The sequence below is a fragment of the Erinaceus europaeus genome, chromosome X, assembly GCF_950295315.1.
Source record: "Erinaceus europaeus chromosome X, mEriEur2.1, whole genome shotgun sequence".
NCBI lineage: Eukaryota > Metazoa > Chordata > Mammalia > Eulipotyphla > Erinaceidae > Erinaceus > Erinaceus europaeus.
Genome location: NC_080185.1, coordinates 91,581,017 through 91,586,969, shown reverse-complemented (window position 1 = coordinate 91,586,969; position 5,953 = coordinate 91,581,017).

Sequence of the window (5,953 nt, the reverse complement as noted above, 5' to 3'; positions counted from 1 at the left end):
AATGTTCATTGAACTGATAAATGAATACTTTTCAGGACTGCAGAGGAAATTTTTGTTTCAAGGAAGAACTCTGCTGCTTTTTAACTTTTTGTATTTCTTTGTAAATTACAGCTAATGCGGTCCGGCAGTGGCACATCCAGTGTAGTATACCCGTTACCATGTGCAAGGACCAGGATTCAAACCCCCAATCCCCACCTGAATATGGGAAGCTTCATGACAGGTGAATCAGTGTTGCATGTGTCTCTCTCTCTCTCTGTCACCCCATCCCTCTCAATCTCTGTCAAGGTTGCGGGGGGGATGGCTGCCTGAACTGGTGGATTCATTGTGCAGACACTGAGTCCCAGCAATAATCCTGCTGGCTTAGGAGCTTCTCTCTATCCAGATCCAGCTCTCTAGTCCTATTTCCTACTTTCACACCATCTCCCCAGAGAATACCTTAAGCCCACCTGTATGTTAGCTGTGAGGCTCAGACAAGAATCAGTAAAGTCATGGGTCCCTTGGAATCTATAACTACAATGGACTACTAGCTTTTTCTAAAATGGAGAACCCCAAATTTCATCTGCTATAGTTTTACCTTTAGATTCCTGATTATCAAACAATTTATTCTGCTTTTTTATCTTAAAGCTTTTTCAGCCAAGTTGCAGCTGCTATCATGACACCAACCTGACTTCTCTGGAGAGATGACCTCACCAATGTACCCTGGAACCCCACCTCTCCAGAGCCTTGTCCCACTAAGGAAAGATAGGAACAGGCTGGGAGTATGGATTCACCTGCCAATGCCCATGTTCAACAGAGAAGCAATTACAGAAGCCAGACCATCCACCCTCTGTACCCCATGATGACCCTGGTTCCATGCTCCCAGAGACATAAAGAATAGGAAAGCTTCCAATGGAAGGGATGGGATACAGAACTCTGGTGGTGGGAATTGTGTGGAACTGTACCACTCTTACCCTATAGTCCTGTTGGTTAATATTAAGTCAATTAAAAAAATAATCCTGCTGGGCTGGGAGTATGGATCGACCTGTCAACACCCATGTTCAGCGGGGAAGCAATGACAGAAGCCAGACCTTCCAACTTCTGCATCCCACAATGACCTTGGGTCCATACTCCCAGAGGGTTAAAGAATAGGAAAGCTATCAAGGGAGGGGATGGGATATGGAGTTCTGGTGGTGGGAATTGTGTGGAGTTGTACCCCTCTTATCCTATGGTTTTGTCAGTGTTTCCTTTTTATAAATTAAAAAAAAACTAAAATATTTTTAAAAGAAAAAATAATCCTGCTGGCAATAATTTTTTAATTAATGGTAACACAGATAAACCGGCTATCTGATAGAGAGTTCATTGACTCCTTCTCCCTCCGGAACAAGTTGGTTCCAACTTGCAAATTACACTTGAGCCTGTCACCTTGCCCAAATTATTAACTCTGACCAGATTACCTATCCTTTCAATCTCTTCAATATCTGACTACAACCCTCTAAATGGACATATCTAGCTTTTCTTCTTCCTGCCTCAGAGTAAAACCTGCCTGTTCAAACCCCCGTTGAAACTGATATTTTCTCCCCAAGGACCTGAAAACATTCTTGCAAGCTGGCTCCTGAAGGCTTGATAGAAAACCTCAGAGGATTCACTATCACAGCGGACATTATGTGGCTTGGAACTCTGCCTAGATCAGGCACTAAATGTTGGAACCATGTGCGCTCTTACACAAGACTTAATGAAGACTGTTGACCACATAACCAAGAAGAGCATGACCATAGAATGTGAGAGCTTTTAGAAAGTCAGTGAGAACAAAGAACAGTAAAAGAAAACAAAAGGTGAAACTTGGATGGGGTGTGGCACATTACACCAAAGCAAAGGACTCTGGGGAAGAAGGCAAAGGGACAAGGTGAAGAGACATTGGGATCTTCACCTTGTGTGTCCTAGAGACCAATCAAGGGGAGATGGGAGGTTGTATCTATGTGTTAAAAACTATACTGTAAGGGGCCGGGTGGTGGCGCACCTGGTTGAGCACATATATTACAATGTGCAAACACCAGGGTTCAAGCCCCTAGCCCCCACCTGCAGGAGGAAAGCTTTGCAAGTGGTGAAGTAGTGCTGCAGGTGTCTCTCTGTCTCTCTTTCCCTCATTGCCCTCTTGATTTCTAGCTATCTCTATCCAATAAATAAAGATAATAAAATTTTTAAAAATTAATTTTAAAAAACTATACTGTAAATCATTCACTCCCCAATAAAATAAATAAAAAGAAGGAAAGAAGGAAGTCAATGTGAGTGTTGAGGGTGGACAAAAAATAATAAAAATAAAAACAAAGTTGATTAGTCAGCTAAGCAACTGGCGCTCATATAATTCTGGCTTCCAAAGCAGTGTATGCATGATGGTCAGAAGTATTTGGGGAGCAGGAGAAAAACTCCCCGCCATTATGGGTTCTTCTCTGGCTGGACGAGTAGTCAAAAGAGCATCAGACAGGCAAGCAGAAGAAAAATCCATTTAGTAAGAAATGTATGGAGAATTTGCACAGCAGAAAATTCTAAAGAACCATGGGAGTGAAGTGATATTTCATTGTTGTCTTTATTTGCATTTCTTTTTTAAGAGTGTTTTGTTTTTTATCATTTTTTAATTCTCTTTATTTTATTTATTGGATAGAGACAGCCAGAAGTTGAGAGGGAAGGGGGTGATAGAGCAGGAGAGACATAAAGACACCTGCAACACTGTCTCACCACTTACAAAGCATTCCCCTTGCAGGTGGGGACCAGGGGCTCGAACTCAGGTCCTTGCACATTGGTAACACGTGCACTCAACCAGGTGCATCACCCCCCCCCGCTCCTTTAGTCTCGTGCTACAACAGGTGGTGTGGTGGCTACGGCACTAGACTCTGAAGCATGAAGTCCCGAGTTTGATCCCCAGCAGCACATGTACCAAAGTGATAGCTGGTTCTTTCTCTCCTCCTATCTTTCTCATAAATAAATAAAATAAATTCTTAAAAAAAAAACAGCAGTGTCTCTTTACTTTTTCACTCACTTTTATAACAACTGAATTGTCATAGCTGGGAAAGCATCAGATTTTTCACACTAGTAAAAAAGTTTACACATGATAAATAGATGAGACAGAAGAGTGAAAACGTCAATGACTTCCCTCCTTAGTTATTAATAATGCACCTGAGATAACCTGTATTAAGGGGTCTGAGGCTCAAAGGAGAGAGGAGATTTTTTTAATCTTTACTTTTAAAGTAAAAAGACTCATTTCAAATCAGATAGTAAGAGGCAAATTTACAACTGGATGAAATTCTTCCAAGTTATAAGGGGGGGGGGGGCGGGAGAGACTTCAATAGGGAAACAGCAAAAGCCTGAGATGGGGTAAGAGCTTCTCAGTCTCTAGAAACTTCATTGCTCTTAACTTAAGCTATATTCCTAAAACACAGGAATAATTTCTCCCCGAGCCCCACAGCAACTTCACTCACTGATCCTTATTTGTCCCCAAACAAGATTATGTTTATTGAAAGAGGCCTACTCTGGGCATAATGGGAAAAACCTAGGTAAGACATTTGGAGAAACTGAAACCTCGTGAAGTAACCGATACACATATTTGTACACACACCCCCAACTACTACTACCACTATCACCATTCCTCCTCCTCTTTTTCCTCCACCTCCTTTTGGCAGAATGACACCCTGTACAGTTGTGATTTCACTGCTACAGGCTACTTTTTGCATTTAGATAGAGGAACAGAGAAAGGGAATGTTGCTGAGGACTTATCTGATGCAGTCTCCGCCCCCAGGTTTTTCTATGCCCCGCTAAATCCTAGAGTGCCCCCTTTCAACCAATCCTGGCTCCGCCCCCAGGTTTTCCTATGCCTCGCTAAATCCTAGAGTGCCCCCTTTCAACCAATCCTGGCTCCGCCCCCAGGTTTTCCTATGCCTCGCTAAATCCTAGAGTGCCCCCTTTCAACCAATCCTGGCCCTACACGTCACCCCTGGTTGTCGCCCAATAAAAAGCCCCCTCACCCCTCCCCTCGCTCTCTCTGGGCTCTCGGCTCTCCCTCTCTGAGGTCTCGCTCCCTGCTCTCCCCCCCGTGGTCGGCCATTGCTGGCTGGCTCCACGTGGTCTGAACCAAACCTCCCCCCCATCCTATAATAAAGATCTGTGTACCCCTTTGCTCTGGACGTCCGCTCTCTTCTCCGCGGTGCAGCCCGACACCAGACCACCTCAACAACATCTGGCGCCCATCGTGTTCCGTACCCACACCACGCCCGGCCTGAGGTCTCCGAAACCGCCCAGACACAGGTAAGTGGCATCCGCCCACTTCTGTGGCCCCGCGTTTCCCTCCACTATGGGAAATTTCTCGTTTTATGAGGAGGTGTCCCAGTCATTATTTCTTGACCTGGGACAGATTCCCGCTGTCATAAAAGGTTTAATTTTCGCTACCCCTTGGATTTTTTTAACTGTGGTCGCCACTTTCAAGATATGTAAAACGTGGTATGCCATAAGGATAAGTGACCTTGAGGCTGAGGTACGAGAGTTAAATCACATGTGCTTAAGACTTAGACATCCTAAGCGATCAGCGGCTAAACCCAAGAATTCCGTTCCCACAGACACGCACACGTGTTCGGACGCTCCTCCTCTGACCCCACCCCCTTCCGCCGTTCAGGTTTCAGCTCAGCCTGCGTTCCTGAACCCTGCCCCTTCCGTCCCGGTTTCAGCTTCCGTTTCAGCTCCGCCTGAGGCGCCTGCGTTCCTGAACCCCGCCCCTTCCATCCCGGTTTCAGCTCCACCTGCGTTCCTGAACCCTGCCCCTTCCGTCCCGGTTTCAGCTTCGCCCACGGCCCCTGCCTCCGCGGTTTCAACTCTGCCTGCAGCTTCTGCGTTCCTGAACCCCGCCCCTGCCCCTGCTGTCCCAGTTTCAGCTCCGCCTGCAGCTTCCATTTTCCTGACCCCGCCCCCGGCCCCTGCTGCCGCGGTTTCAGCTCCGCCTGAGGCTTCCTCGTCCCTGACCCCGCCCCCTGCTGATACATCACCATTAAGAGATCTAGTGGCAGAGATACGAGAGCTAAAGGATATTTTTTCAGCATTTAAGGATTTTAAACCATGTGCAGTCCACCCCGGGAGCTCCGTCCCCGTAGATATGCGTTTAGTCTCCCCTGCAGCCACTACAGCAGTTTCTACTGAACTTTCCACTTCTGTAGCTCCCTCTCCCGCGCCACCGGACCAAATCCACACATTCCCGGTAAACTTGGCCCCTTCTAAACAAAACCCTCAGCCGTGGCAGCCATATTCCTCGAAAGAACTTGGAACGCTCAGGCAAGCAGTCAGGGAGGACGGTATGCAGTCTCCATGGACCAAGTCCGTTTTGAGAAGCTTTTACCAGCATTTAAATACACCACAAGACTGGAAAGAACTGGCTCGTGCTGCACTCCCAGACCCTCTCTACAGTGGCAGGCATGTTTCCGCGATGAGTGCTCTAGGCAATCGCAGGAAAATAGTAACAAACAGATAGAATGGAATTCTGATGCTTTGTTTGGAGCAGGAGCTTATGAATCTGGAGCTCAGCAGGCAGAAGCCAGGTTTCCAACTGGTTATTTTGAACAGGTACGCATCTGTGCAACACAAGCATGGGAAAGGGTGACCACACCTGATGTAGATCCATCAGCTCCCATTAACTCTTTTCACCAAGGCTCTGATGAGTCATTGGCGAGCTTCATCTCAAGGGTGAAGAGAAGCTTAGAGAGAAAGGTTTATAATCCTGACGTCCGCACACTACTCCTGCGCTCTATTGTCTGGGAAGGCATGACACCACAATTCTGTCAGGTATGCCTTAATCTTAAACACCTACACCCAGATAATTGGATTCTAGCGACACAGGAGCTTACATCAGGCAATTATGGGACACCCGCTACGACGCAGGTCTATGCAGTTGCCCCACGTAAGCAAAACGGGGCCTGCTTTCAGTGCGGTCGCCAAGGAC